A 15,489-nucleotide genomic window follows, 5' to 3' on the forward strand; every position below is an offset into this window, starting at 1 on the left:
TATGAGAAACTTTGCAAGATTTATTGTTTTTTTGGTTAGATCCTTTTTTGAAATACCTGACCTGTTGGAACCATTTAAATTTTCATATTGAGTTTTGTTGCGTATGAGATTTTCTATATTGGACTTTTCGGAACCTTAAGGCAGTAACCGTGATTGACTGTTTCATCTATATATCTTTGGTATTTTTGTTGAATTTATGGTATCATACCTACCTTTTTGAAAACCTGTCGGTCATTAGAGAAGACATTTTTGGATTTTGAGCTTTTTATTGAAATTTCTTGTTGGACTGAGTAGTACAAGGACATTTTTTTTTGTGTAACTTTTGTTGATTTGTGGGACATCATGCAGCCTGCGACAGGTGCTAAGCCAAAAACTTACAGCATTATTACCAGGTCGACAAGCCAAGCAGTAGGAGAAGCTGCTGGAACAGAACCAGGTACCGGATCAGGTATCCCAGCTAGCGCTGATGGCAATGATCCGCCTACACCAAACGAATTTGCAAGTCCACCTACTCTTTCGCAAGTAAATGAGCAACCAAGTACAATTACTAGGCCTTCGTTTAGTCCCTTGACCATTCGAGGCAATGATGATGAGCAAATTGAAAGACTTAGTAGCACAGGAGTTCTTGAGGTAGTTCAGTCCGCCTTAGAGGCCACCCAAGCATCAATGGTTGAAACCATGAAAAAGGAAATGCAGAAAGCGGTTGCTGCTGCAGTTCAAGCTGCTTTTTCTCAATCTTCCGTTCCTCCAGCTAATCCTATTAACAGACAAGAACCACATTCTCAAAGCATTGATTGGCCTCATGATTTGCCACCACTACAAACCGATACCAGACATGCAGGATCGGGTAGTAGAAACCAGGAAGTTCCAAATCGAAATAGGGAAGATTTTAGTAGGCCCAGGTATCCATATCTCAGTAAGTGGGGCATTAAGTTTGATGCTACCCCAAAGACACCAAATGTCGAAGATTTCATCTTTCGAGTAGAAAGACTTCGGAATAGTTATGGCTGCCCAGAACAAGAATTGGTTGATGAATTTCATCATTTACTGGAAGGCCGTCCTTGTCAGTGGTACTGGGGTCTGATCCGTCAATATCCAAATTTGAACTGGGAGATGTTAAAGCTGTGTATAGTTAGGGAATTCCAGCGTTTTCAATCAAATCTTGATGTAATGAGGCAGATTATGGACAGGAAGCAGGGGAGAGATGAGTCTGCTACACAATATATAGACGCTATAAATAATCTGCGTACTCAATTAAGGGAACCTTTGAAAGATTTTGAAGTTATAGACATCCTCAAAGCTGGATTGAAACCCAAACTTGCCCATTTAACATTTAGTGGCACTTTTTATTCGGTGGAACAATTCCGAAATGAAGTTAGGAAAGCTGAAGAGTTTCTTGAAAGGGAATCGTCGATGAGATTCAGAACAGGCCAACCCCCTCGAATGATAAATGAAATTAACGATTCTGATTTTGATGATTTAGTCCATGATGTTGAGGAGTTGCGTTTACGGCAGAAGCCAACTGGTGTTTCCAAAAATGAGCCTTCACGGTGTTGGAATTGCGGCAGCAATGGCCACATTTTTAAGAATTGTTCTAGTTCTCATCGTTCAGTATTTTGTTTCCGCTGTGGATCTCCAGGGGTTACCACTCCACAATGCAATAATTGCAAACAAATTAGTCGTCCTTCTAATGCCTCTAAGTCCGTGGACTGACTAAGCTCATCCGATGTTTCCACTTCTATAGACCCAATCTTTTCTGATCCGTGTAGAATATTACCCAGACTTTCCAATAACTTAGACAAAACGAAACCTGATTTTACCCTACCATTCCATGTACGCATGGCGAACTACAGGAAGGCCCGCGAGCGCATTTTTAACTCGGAAATTTCGACAAAACCTGAAATTTTCGTTTCCAAAAGAATCTTGAAAGCTCGTGAGAGATATAAACTTAGATGTCAGAAGAGATTATCGTTATCTTCTACCAATTTTTGTGATTTTCATTCCAATGATCCTCGACCATTCCGAGAAGTTTTGATTAATGGTATTCCCGTATTAGCACTCTTCGACAGTGGGGCTACTGTTACCTGTTTAGGTAAAAATTGTTTGTCGTTTATTGAAAAATTGAATTTGAAGGTTATCCCAATTTATAAATGTAGTGTCGGTACTGCTAATGGGCAGAGAGTTTCGTGTTCAGGCAAAGTTCAAGTAGAGCTCACGTACAATGGCCAGACGGAGACCATGGACATCTATTTGATTCCTGGTCTAGAGAATCCAATGTACTGTGGTGTTGATTTCTGGAAGAAATTTAGTGTTGCACCTAAACTTGTAAGCAGTGTAGAGATCAAGTCCGATATTCAAGATTCTGATATGCATACATTGTCTCCAGACCAAATGCTGATGCTTGACAAAGCAAAAGAAAGTTTCAAAGATTTTGAACAGTTTGGTCTTGGGAAGACAAATCTGGAAGAGCATATTATAGATACGGGAGATGCTCCTCCGATTAAACAGCGCCACTACCCAGTGTCTCCAGCTGTTGAATCCTTGATATATTCGGAACTTGATCGCATGCTAAAGTTAGGTGTGATAGAACCCAGTACTAGTCCTTGGAATTCGCCGGTCACGCTCGTACGCAGAGGAGAGAAGAATAGGCTCTGCTTGGACGCGCGGAAACTGAATGACGTTACGATTAAGGATGCGTACCCACTACCCTTTATAGACTCTTTGCTAGGACGCTTACAAGACACATATTTTATCTCAAGCATCGACTTGAAAGACGCGTTTTGGCAGGTCCCTCTGGCAGCTGATAGCCGTCCGAAGACTGCGTTCACAGTACCGGGGAGACCACATTATCAGTTCACCGTCATGCCGTTTGGGTTGTGTAACGCTGCCCAACGGTTATGTCGGTTAATGGATAAAGTGATCTCACCGGAACTGAAGAACAAAGTCTTCGTATACCTTGACGACCTTTTGGTCGTATCTCCAGATTTCGAGACTCATGTCGATCTGTTGAGCAAGGTAGGCATGATGTTGTCCAGAGCAAACCTGACCATAAACCTGAAAAAGTCGAAGTTCTGTCGACGTCAGCTGAGATACTTGGGATACATCGTCGGTGAGGGAAAATTAAAGCCCGACCCTTCAAAGATTGATTCAATAACCGACATACCAGTACCGAAGAATACGCGTGAGGTCCGTAGATTTTTAGGAATATCATCGTGGTTTAGGCGATTTATTAGGAATTATGCCGAAATTACAACTCCTCTTACTCGCACCTTGAAGAAGGGCAAACAGTTTTCCTTTGACGAAGAAGCAGTTGAAGCGTTCAACAAACTTAAGGCAGCTCTCACTACAAGCCCAGTGTTAAGTCATCCAATTTTCGATAAGCGGTTCTACGTCCAATGCGACGCATCCAACATAGGGATTGGTGCCGTCTTATACCAGCTAGACGCTGAAGGTCTTGAACGTCCCGTCGCCTTTCACTCCGCTCAGTTATCCAAGGCTGAACGGAATTATAGCGTAACTGAGCGGGAGTGCTTGGCCGTTATCAGCGCAATAAAAAAGTTCAGACCGTTCATTGAACTTATGCCCTTTACGGTGGTAACGGACCATAGCGCTTTGAAATGGCTGATGGGACAGAAAGATCTCAGTGGTCGGTTGGCAAGATGGAGCCTAAAACTCCAAGCCTTTAATTTTGAGATACAACACCGAAAAGGTTCCCAAAATGTGGTCGCCGACACCTTATCGCGTGTTCATATGGATGAACTTAACATGTTTGTGGATGAGAAACCTTTAGTCGATTTAGAGTCACCCGAATTCAAGAGTGAAGAGTATTTGAAGTTAATCGATATGGTCAAAGAAAACCAGGACAGTCTTCCAGACTTAAAAATTTGCGATTCTTTCGTTTATAAAAAGACAATCCCGTCGGATGGCACCCAGGTGCATGAGAATTTCATATGGAAGTTATGGATTCCTTCAGATTTGACCAGATCTTTAATCGAAAAAGCACACATGTCCTCGGTAAGCAGTCATTGTGGGATAGGTAGAACCATCGCGGGGCTTAAACAGTATTTCTATTGGCCGAAAATGGCAAGTCAAATTCGTGAGTTTATAAATTCTTGTATTGTTTGCAAGGAGACAAAAGCTCCGAATCAAATCTTACGCCCGAAGATGGGAAGTGAAACTGTGACTGACAGGCCTTGGCAGAAAATTTTTATAGACTTTATCGGACCATTTCCGCGATCGAAATCAGGCAATACTTATGCTTTCATCGTTTTAGATCATTTGACGAAGTTTATTTTGCTGAAACCGCTAGCGAAAGCTAATTCGAGAAACGTCATTCGATTTTTGGAGGCAGAAGTGTTTCATAAATTCGGTGTACCGCAGATAGTTCACTCGGATAACGGTAAACAATTCGTTTCTTCAGAGTTTACTAGTTTCTTAAAAAGATATGGTTGTCAACCGATGCGAAATGCCGTGTATTCGCCACAGGCGAATGCATCGGAACGCGCAAATCGTACAATCATAGCGGCGATTCGGTCATATGTATCCGAAGACCAAAAAGATTGGGACCGATATCTTTCGGCCATCGAATGTTCACTTAGGTCTACTGTGCATACATCAATCGGATGTTCGCCTTATTTTGCACTCTTTGGAACGCATATGGTCACTCACGCCAGCGCATATGATTTGTCAACGAAACTAGGAACTCTTGAAGACGGAGCTGTTGAAATTATACCGAAACAAAACATGCTGGAAATAGTCAGGAAAACGATCAAGGAAAAACTTCATGATTCTTATGACAAATCGGCAGCCCGATATAATACGCGATCTCGAGAGGTAGATTTTAAACCAGGGCAAGAAATCTTGAGACGCAATTTTGTCTTAAGCGATGCTTCGCGCAATATTAATGCGAAATTGTGTAGAAAATTCGCAAAGTGTAGAGTGGTTCGGAAAGTGGGAAACGCATTATACGAAGTTGAGGACATGCAAGGCCGGAGTATAGGGAAATATCACGCGAAGGACCTACAGCATATAGTCCCCGCGAAATAGTTGCCCGGCTTTATTCGATTTTTTTTTGTCGTTGTGAGATTAATCTCAGGGTCGCAGTTCTTCCTCACCACATGCGGCATATTAAGGCTGACTTCCCGAATCAGTGGACCTGCGACTGGTCTTCGGTAACTTTTCGGGTTTGTTATGTCACCCTTCGATGCGCCGAACGTGAAGGATCACCTTCACTTTACACCGCTGTATTTTAATCAGCTGTTCAACGCCGTCCAAATGTTTGTCGGCACCGCGCTGATCAAATCTGACATTTTGCTTGCAAAAAAAAAGGCGCCATGATTGCAAAAATCATTGCAGTAGAAAATTCTGAAGAGGCAACAAGCCGAAAAAAAAGGAGAATAACGAAGAAGTCATAAAACTTCTTCTCGCAAGTGTGGCTGTACACAATTTTATTAATTCTTCAAGAACAAAATTGTTAACACCATTTGTTCCTATTCTTCGAAAAATAATTGCAGCATCAAATGGTAAGTTGCTTGCTTTCGCGGAAAATAACTCGGAGGAAAATTCTCATTTTTTTTCTGGAAATTTACAGAACGTTGCAACTGGGCAGGATAACTGTACTTTACACGCGGTTGGCCGTTCATCATTAGGCCTGACCACGTGCATCTTCCCATAAGACACACCATCTCCACCAATACGCCCCAAACACCTATGAATTCGTTGCACATGCAATAGTTTCCATAACCTAAAAATTGCATGCAGCCACACACCACACAACACGTTTGCCTCTTCGTCCAAAAATTATTCCCGACAGCAACACCAGTCGCCATGTGTTCCACACAAACACACTTCTAGTTTGTGGTTCACGTCTGCAATTTAATTGTATCGTATTGTCACCCCGCCAATTGTGACACCAAACATAATTGAAGACATCGTATCATCACTGGAATCTTGCTGGTTGACCATAAGACAGTCGTTCGCCCATCCACCATTTTGGAATGGCCTTGTTCAACTTTACACGTGTCATAATGACGGCTTCCAGAACCATCTAACCTTTGGGCTACGCACAGCAACTTAGTAAGCCACAAATTAGTGCAAGCAGTCGTCTACAAATTTTCAACCCAAAATTGGATTACAATAAGGCGGAATCCTGCATTTCTAATTCGTGAACACGCCACCTGATCGACCATTTGTCTGTCCATACTGTTCTGGAAAAATCTAATAAATTGCATCGCTTCTACATCCCAGTGCAACAGCAGTTCATTTTGTTACGTCACCAACTCGGATTATAACCACCTGTTGTGGCACACATCTGTGCACAACATAAACCCTGGTAAGAACACAGTGTTGACAATCAAAAGTCATCAAGTCGATTTCCACGTGAGAATTAACAACAACCCGATCGGTGTCATCATAAAATTCCTGCTGTTTAATTAAGTGATGTTCAGTGGTTCTGGGCCGCAACATTATTACCATTGTGTAAAATTAACAACACTTAACTGGCAACATAAGATTTTGTGAAACATTAACTTGCTCTGTTAAGTACACCTCATCAAGAAGTTGGAATAAACACCACCATTCTCATGCATTTTACCTCCACCTCTCTGTTTGCATCAACGTTCTGTTAGAACATTCTGTCCTACGTCACCACATTCATCTATAATGGACGGTCTCAATTGTAGGCCATAAAGGCAATAGTTAGCTGTTATAGTCTCCAACAATAGTCAACAACGGCAGTGCTTTCAACGTATTCATTACAACAACAGTGGTAAATAGTCAACAACAACAGCGCTAAATATCATCAAAATTATTTTGGCCACAACAGAATTCTACAGTAGTGATCGTCATCAACAAACAACATCCCTCATTTTATTCATCACAAAGGCAACAGTCAACAAAAGCAGTGTTTGTTACCAGCAAAATTATCTCGTCGGAACTGAAGTCCACACTACGCAGTCAACAGCAACAGTAACTGCAAGAATCAACAACTGTTCAACAACAACAAGTCCAGCCTACCATCGTCTACATCTGGCAGCAAAAGCAGTGGTAAATAACATCAATATCATCTGGCAGCAACAACAATTTAACAGCCGTGACGTTTACATCATTCATCCAGCCTTATGAACACACAAGAGTTATAAGTATAGGAAGTTTGCGTAAGTCTTAAAATATTGAAAGAAAAGTTATGGACAGTATAATGGGAAGCCATAGTATATCATTTTGCATGGTTTACCATACGTGGTCCAAAAGTTTTGTTAAATGATTATTGACTTTTAAATGATTCATATTTATATTTTGCAATTATACAATTCACCTGTTGTCTAGTTGTAAGATATATACCTTTTCGATTTCCTATTTATACCACCTGGCCTTATATTCTTTCCTATACAATCTTATACGATTATTTCTTGCCATCTATCTGATCTATAGTATTATTCTAATTTATACTGCTATACACAGACTCCTATTTCAGTTTAACTAATAGTTTGTTTTTTTTTTATCTGAAATCTAATCTTTTGCAAAGTTATCTAAATTACGCTTCCTCGAAGCATACTTTTAGGCTTATAGGAATTGTAATTTATCTGATTTCTTTTTATACATAAACTTTTATCTTTGTTGATGTTTACCAACTTTTGTTTTGGTAATCCCATTATCTAAAATAACAACACCATCTGTCTTTGAGATAGAAAAATCATTTCCTTATCTTTTCGAGCTCGACTAGGCAGGGAAAAATTTTAATGTTACCATATCGCTTGTGCAAATTGGCACATATTGATGGGAAGACCAAACCGGTTATTAATTTTTGCTTTATATTTAATTATATAGATTTTAAATAACTTTAAAAGATATTTCATCCTAAGGATGAACAAGTTGTATAATGAAATACCTGTTATCATTAACTTAAGCTTAATTTAATTAATAAGTTAAGATAAGTTATATGAAATTGTTTGAGCCCTACTTAGGCACAATAAATTGTTTGAAGTCATGAATGAAATGAAGATGCTTGAGTAGAATGTAATCATGAATCGGTAAGGTAAGAAGGTATAAGGGTCAGTGAAGAAAATAGTTTGGGGGTCCTCTTAGTTCAGAGGCCCATTAGGGGGTTCATGTTAGGAACCCATAGGGAGGGCACAGGGTACCCAAATTCCACCTAGGGGTACCAGCAACAACAACAACAACCAAATTCAATACAACAACAAGGTTTTTCCTGTTTTTCTTATAAATTGATATATTTTTTTTGTATGTGCCCAAGTGCACCTCCTCGCCGCTAGAGCTTAAGCCGGAGCCAAAATAGTCAAATGCCATTGTCACCTTGGTAACCAATAGAGGTCATACTTGCCAGGCACATTACAGTGCAAAACACCGTAAAGATCCAAACGACGACAAAAATCTTAACAAAGCAAAGATAGAAATTTCTCCAGAAATAATCCATCCAAACTTACAAAAATCAACTGCCGAAATTCCTAGAAAAAGGTTTACCAGGCATAATTACAAGTGAGACTTAATTGTTGTTCAAGAGATTAAACTTTAACTCTGAATTTCTTGAAAAAGATAATGCAACTTGACCACAGAACATCAATTACCAGGAGGGGTAAAGGATGGCAAATATCTTCAAAATTGTGAGCGACATAGCAAGGAGTCGAGTTCATCGCCAAGTTGTCATCTGTACCCAGATGGCTCCAAAACTACATTATGTTAGTCCCTTAATGCCCGAAATTTCAAGACGTAGCTATCTATGAGTTCACAGATATCTCCCGTGTAAGCAACATTTTATAATTTCAATGCATAAGTAACGTTACCGAGTCAAAAACGGCCGTGTTACTTACACCAAGGATTTTACCTGGTTAATCGTTGCCAATGTGTTAAAAGTTGTAAAACACTTCTATGTGGCAATGATTTTGCGAAATCATGAATAAAAATCACCAATACTACCACATGATTTTAAAATTTACACGCCTCGGTAAATGGCATGTAGGAATTACCAAACGCGTAGGTAAAGATAACTAATAGGTAGCTACGTACCCGTTCACCCAGACGTTGAAATTACGGGCATAAGTGTCTGATGTGCTTCTACAAAAGGTGAAACAAGTCACATAATGGTGGTTGTGGGGGTTCGAATCTTCAGCCTTCCTTTTTCACTTGCAAACATCATCGGTCATTAAGCTCGACTCCAACGAGGAATGAATAGAAAAAATAGACCTTCGCCCTAATAGGCAACATTTTCAAATAAAGTAAAATATATTCGTTTTCATTCGCAAAAAAATTGATAATATAGGAAGAAAATTTTTTTTTTTAAATAGACTCCATTTTTGCCCTAAGGCCTTTTTCGGGACATTGGGTTTATTATCTGGAATTCAGTAACACTTACGTACTTTGTTGTTCAGCAAGAAATGTTAAGAACAGAATAGCTTATAGTTAAATGCGTAATACGGGCAAGTAGCTTTAACCGTTCCACATGTATGGGTCGTCGAAGTCGCCAATTAGCAAAAAAAACAAAAAAAAATGATTTTCATTACTTCGAGGCCCCAGTACCACGTTTTAACATATTCGAATTGTGCTCAAACTTTGGCTATCTTAAAATCTAAAGATACTAAAATGTTTAGGCGGCTCTCCGGCTAAAAAATCCGAGATCGATTTGGTCCTTTGAGTTAAAACCAGCCCAATGCTACAAATTAAATTAAGATGCTGCAAAAAAGAAAATATTGAATTTTACATAAAACGTTTGATATTTTATAAAATTTTATATTTTTACATAGTTTAATAATAAAAAATGGTATTACGATACCATATTTTTATACACTACACCACACTGTCGTAAATGGTCTCAATAACATAATAATCTGCTGAAAAATTCGACGTTATACGGTCAACAGTCTTAGTTTAGAACACTGTTATGTATTTTTTGATGGTTTTTCCAACTTTAAATGACAATTTAACGACTTTTATGACGATTTTCGGCCAAAATCTGTTTGCATATTCTGCATATTTTTTGCATATTTTGCATATTTTTTGCATATTTTGCATATTTTTTGCATATTTTGCATATTTTTTGCATATTTTGCATATTTTTTGCATATTTTGCATATTTTTTGCATATTTTGTGCATATGCAAAATATGCAAATATGCAAAATAAATACGAAATATGACCCTGCCATTTAATTTAGATTTCTTTGAAACCAATTTTGGTCCAATCAGAATCTTCGTATCTTTAATATTAAAAAATATGCAAATATGCAAAATCCGATGTCTAGTGATGGGATAAAACCAGCAGTCAAGTCTGAAATTGGCAATATGAGTCGCTGTTGGTGTATGTTTGTGATATGAGGTAGTAGTTTTGGAAACTCAAAATAAAAAAATATGGTAGCTGTGAAGGGGTGCGATACGGCAGATATTTTTTTTTTTTTTTTTTGAAATTCAAACTACAGTGTACAGTACTAAAAGGAATTAAATCGATTAAATGTTGGTATTAAAAATAGGTTTTGGTACAACAGAATCACCAGTGTTCACCACTTCCATATTAAATATTGTTCATATATATTTTATTTCCTTTCCGCATACAAAGTAGCGGGCATTTGCTAGTACATTATAAAACTATGAAGTAGGAGATGCTTATACCCTCAAATTCTCCCTCTCAGTGCAAAAGGGAAATCATCGACCACTGTGATTGTGAAGAAACTTAACCTAATTCGAATAAAATTTATTTTGAGTTATGACACTCTTTGATTAAATGTGTGATATGTTTATGTTTGTTATTTGTTTGAAGAACTTTGTCGACTGCAACGAACGTTACATCATCAGAGGGGATATAGCTCAGTGGTAGAGCATTCGACTGCAGATCGAGAGGTCCCCGGTTCAAACCCGGGTGTCCCCTGGCCAAAATTTTTTTCATGTCTAGGTCCCTTCAGGACTTTATCAACATCCATCCTTACGATGATGCACTAAGTGACCAAAAAAGAAAACAATTTTGTACATATTCACTTTATGAAGTCGACACATTGATAAGGAAAGGCTCGTTTACTTTGAAAGTTATATAAAAATTAAGCAATTTTGGAAATTTACAATATCACATCGTTCGAATTTGATATTAAAGAACGACTAATGAACGACTGACGTTTATAAAAAAAAACAAGTCGAAATTAATTCATCCAAAAAATATCGTGGCCAAGTTAAAAAAATCTCATACGATTCAATGAAGTTGTTCATTTCAACTCCTATTTTAATTTTTTTTTACATATTTTTCATTCAAAGAATTTTTTGATTTTATTCCAAGTCCCAAATTGAATAAAGACATTATTTTCATTGTGTTAAATATGGGGATATAGCTCAGTGGTAGAGCATTCGACTGCAGATCGAGAGGTCCCCGGTTCAAACCCGGGTGTCCCCTAAAAAGAAAATTTTGCAAGCTATGGTACTAAAGATTTCACTTTAATGTCCTCGGTTACACTTAACCGGATTAACCCAGTGGGTTTGGATTTCAAATGTCAATTCCATAGCGCAAACGTCAAATAAATCCTCTCGAAGTGGGTTAACCCGGCAAAAAAACTAGTGTAACCGTACTATAAACTTTAAATATAAAATTGTTGTTATTGTAAAACAAATAATTATTGTGGAGTGTATCGAGTAAACTCATTTAATAAACAGCTACTTTCTCAAAATAGGCTATTTGCAATTATAATAATAGTGCCTGTCTGTCCTGTAAACAATAATTTATTTGCGGCTTTTTCCTAGGCTTTTTCCTAACCTCATTTTTATCCTTGTATCTTTAATAAATAGCTACTCATATATTTGACATGACAGACACATTGTTCTAATAGATACCTTTCCATCATTTAAATGCACAATTATTTACCATTGAAGTTTGATGAGCTTTATCAAAGGGAATGTTTTAACGCAGCTACCAAGAAGAAAACGTTAATTGCAAATTCTCATTATCAATGTTAAATTTCTTTCTTTCTTTTCCTTTTCATAGGCAGCCTGCCAATCAATAACGTAGAGTGAAAACGAAGATAAAGTAACAAATGACAATCATCAAAACCTCATTTGCATTTTTATCTTTGCCAATGAAGGAAAGTTGAGATGTTTTTTTGTGACTCTGTGCAAGAAACACATTTTTCTATGTGACCTGACGAATATGAATCAATTGGAAGATGATAAATTTTATTAGGTATATTTATGGTTTTTGATATGTAAATTAGCTATGGAATGATGTATTCAAAAATCGTTTAATGATAAAAAGTAAAAAGGAGAGAATCCATGTGCATACAGTTTTTCGTGGAAATAAATTTTTTCTTTATAAATTAGGATTCTCCAGGTTACATAGAATCCTAATTTATAAGAAAGAAAGAAAATTTAATAGAACGTAGGAATTTTTTAAAAGCCATATCATGGGTGTATGAACGTCAATGTAGCTCGCGAACTGTTTTTCCAGCTGTTGTTCGACAAATATGAAATGTAAATAAATATTATTTAAGAAGAATAAAAAATAAAAAAATCTAATTAGGGGACACCCGGGTTTGAACCGGGGACCTCTCGATCTGCAGTCGAATGCTCTACCACTGAGCTATATCCCCCACACAAACACATTGAGCTCAGTGGTGTTGTGGGTTTGTGCTGTCTCACAGATATTCCGACAAATAAGAAAGTGTTTATTATTTTCCCAGCTATTTTGTTCTAAATCTGAGGGAGAACCTCATCCTAGTCATAATAGCATCATGGTATGGAAAATTGCCACTTGACATGTTGCACTACAAAAAACAGACATGCCAATCTGCAAATATTCGGGTCATGGATTATGAAGTATGAGAAATAACAACCCTGCAAACATTTTTTTTAATTTTCAAACGCTTAATGATAATCTGGGATTCGCGGGGAAGATAAATTCAATGGGAAGGGTGCAACTAAAGATCTTCTGCGAATCCCCAACATAAAGTAACTGTGTCTAGGAAGCGAATCCCGAAGAAGAATCGTAGATTAATCATCTGGAAGTTCTTTAGAAGATTAAAATATATAGGGGGTTATCATGAATGAAATTTCCCCGTGAGTTTCGTCTTTCCGCCGTTGCAACTTAAGGGAGAATGTGAAACAATTCATGGGGAATTACCGTTCATGATAACCCCCATAGTAAGAAGTAAAAAAGAAAGAATAGAATTATTCATTGGGTTTTTTTTTATTTGTTGTCTTTGGAGTTTTATTTACCCCCTTTTTGTTTTCTTTTCTGCCCTTGTTATGATTTTTAACTATTCCCTATGTTGTAGGTGGCGGTCAGTTATATACTGCTTTCTCATTCACTTTGTTGTCTTTCTAGTTAAACTCTGCAAAACCTGGGCATGCGTTGTCTTTGTTAATTCTCTTAATATTATGCGTGACATTTATATCAAAGTTCTGTCGAAAGTGTATATGAGAATTATATACAACCAAATCAAAAATGTCAGTGACAATCATATGTTGCTCTTCCAGAAGAGTATTCTGTTATTCTCTAGGGCGATAATTTGAAAAGTATAAGAAAAAATTGTGCTTGCAGGGTACCCTGCAACATTTTAATTTTCTAAAGATCTTCCAGATGATTAATCTGCGATTCTTCCTAGGGATTCGCTTCCTAGACATAGTTATTCGCAGAAGATTTTTAGGCGCGCTCTTTCGAGATTGAATTGACCTTCCCCACGAATCCCAGATTATCGTTAAGCGATTGAAAATTTAAAAAAAAATGTTTGCAGGGTAGAGTCACACTAAAGCGAAATACGTCTGTATTGGACAGAGTTGCTGTTGAATAGGATTGCAAGTCCACCGCTACATTCGCTGCGCTACATTCTTCGACTCATAAAATCCAGAATATCCTTGATTTTCCCACTAAGATCATCACAGTTAAACTGCATGAATGTCAGGAAGGGGAACAGCAATACTTCGCCTTAATGACTGCGGCTGGTACTACTGTTTGGGAGAATGTAGGGGAGATTCATAATCTTAAGGCGACAACGAAGACTCACTGGGGATTAAGTTGACGCAGTGTTAAGCAACATAATCCTATCGCAGAACTTCCTAGGAAGGTCAGGCCTGAACCATTCCTGAAATGTATCCATTTACAGCATCCGTTACACCTCAGCAATATTTTAGTTTGTTTTCGAAAATCAAAATCGTTGGTTATAGAATTCGCATATACAATTTTTAAATATTTTAAATATAAATGCAACATATAATAATTGAAGCTAGTGCTGATAGACTCAACATATTCGTACACAAAGTTTACATTGTTCTAATGTAACTACATAATGATAAGAGTGAAAATCATTAGATACCTATGTTTGAAATTATAATCTTCTAAAAAAACAGAACAAAGAAAAATTGATCAATAAAAAAGAGGATGCGTAGAGAACAATTTTTTTCCTTCGAAATCATACGACATTATTTCAAAATCATGCAGAAATCTTTACGAAAATTCGGAAGGTACCTCAGATTTTCATACGACATAATTCTGAAATCGTTCAGAAATCTGTACGAAAATTCGGAGGACAAAAATTCACGTTCCTCATTTGTTCCAAAGATTTTCTTCCGAATTCTGAACGAAATCGATCCGACATTTCTCGTTCCGAAATTATGTCAACCACTTCATCTTGTGTACCCCAACTTTATAGTAGAACAATGTAAACTTTTTGTGTGCGAATATGTTGAGTCTATCAGCACTAGCTTGAACTATTATATGTTGCATTTATATTTAAAATATTTAAAAATTTTATATGCGAATTTTATAGCCAACCAATTTGTTTTTCGACAACAAACTAAGGTGAAACCAACCAACTTTCGTATATATATAACAGCAAGGAGTTAGATCAGTGATAGCCACCAACAACAACTTTCCTATGCCCGCGGGCACACGACACACACACGTACACTGTAAACACCTTCGTTCGGTTAACGCATTGTTTACGTTTCCACACCCACTAGCGCAAGTTATAATCTGCAAATGAGTGATTTTGGCCATCACTGAGTTAGATACATATATACGAAAGGTGGTTGTTGTACGAAGGGAAATTTGTTTCCGACATATCGATCCGAATTCCTACCGAAATCAGAAGTAAAAAACACTGGTATATTCGCGAGCAAGCAAAGAGAGCTTCTCTTTCTATTAACGCATTGAAAGCAGGGGTGCCAAGTTGGCGGTTTTCCCGCTACTTGTAGTGATTTTTGACGTACAAAAACCACTGTTTAAGCAGGAATATCAACTGTTTTAAGGTAAAAATCGCTACAGACCTATGGTGCGTATGTGGCTGTAGCGATTTTTACCTCGGAACATTTGGCATCCCTGATTGAAAAACCATGTAATCACACAATTGCTCTGTTCCAGAACCTGCAAGAAGCTACTATTTTTTACTTCGATAACATTTTTTCCTTTATGTTATCGAAAAAATAGTAAAAATTAGTAGATTCTTGCAGTACTGGAACAGACCAAATGTTTGCTCAATTTTGTTGTGTGCCGATTGCTGCTCTAAACTCAA

At 37.6% G+C, this 15,489-nt stretch overlaps 1 protein-coding gene, 1 long non-coding RNA gene and 3 other non-coding genes across 5 annotated transcripts in view; 3 read left to right on the forward strand and 2 right to left on the reverse strand.

Moving 5' to 3' along the window:
• Positions 1–15,489, reverse strand: part of rdgA (retinal degeneration A) — a 734,186-nt gene that overhangs the window by 389,481 nt on the left and 329,216 nt on the right. The window lies entirely within an intron of this gene.
• Positions 5,349–7,997, forward strand: LOC141400074 (uncharacterized). The gene is made up of 3 exons (XR_012412075.1): positions 5,349–5,522; positions 5,591–6,766; positions 6,824–7,997. It is a non-coding gene; the product is annotated as an uncharacterized lncRNA (long non-coding RNA).
• On the forward strand, positions 10,800–10,871 carry TRNAC-GCA (transfer RNA cysteine (anticodon GCA)). The gene has a single exon. It is a non-coding gene; the product is annotated as a tRNA-Cys (tRNA).
• TRNAC-GCA (transfer RNA cysteine (anticodon GCA)) lies at positions 11,313–11,384 on the forward strand. The gene has a single exon. It is a non-coding gene; the product is annotated as a tRNA-Cys (tRNA).
• Positions 12,499–12,570, reverse strand: TRNAC-GCA (transfer RNA cysteine (anticodon GCA)). The gene has a single exon. It is a non-coding gene; the product is annotated as a tRNA-Cys (tRNA).

The sequence above is a fragment of the Musca autumnalis genome, unplaced genomic scaffold (genome assembly GCF_047663935.1).
Source record: "Musca autumnalis isolate F117 unplaced genomic scaffold, ASM4766393v1 scaffold_3, whole genome shotgun sequence".
Classification (NCBI taxonomy): Eukaryota; Metazoa; Arthropoda; class Insecta; order Diptera; family Muscidae; genus Musca; species Musca autumnalis.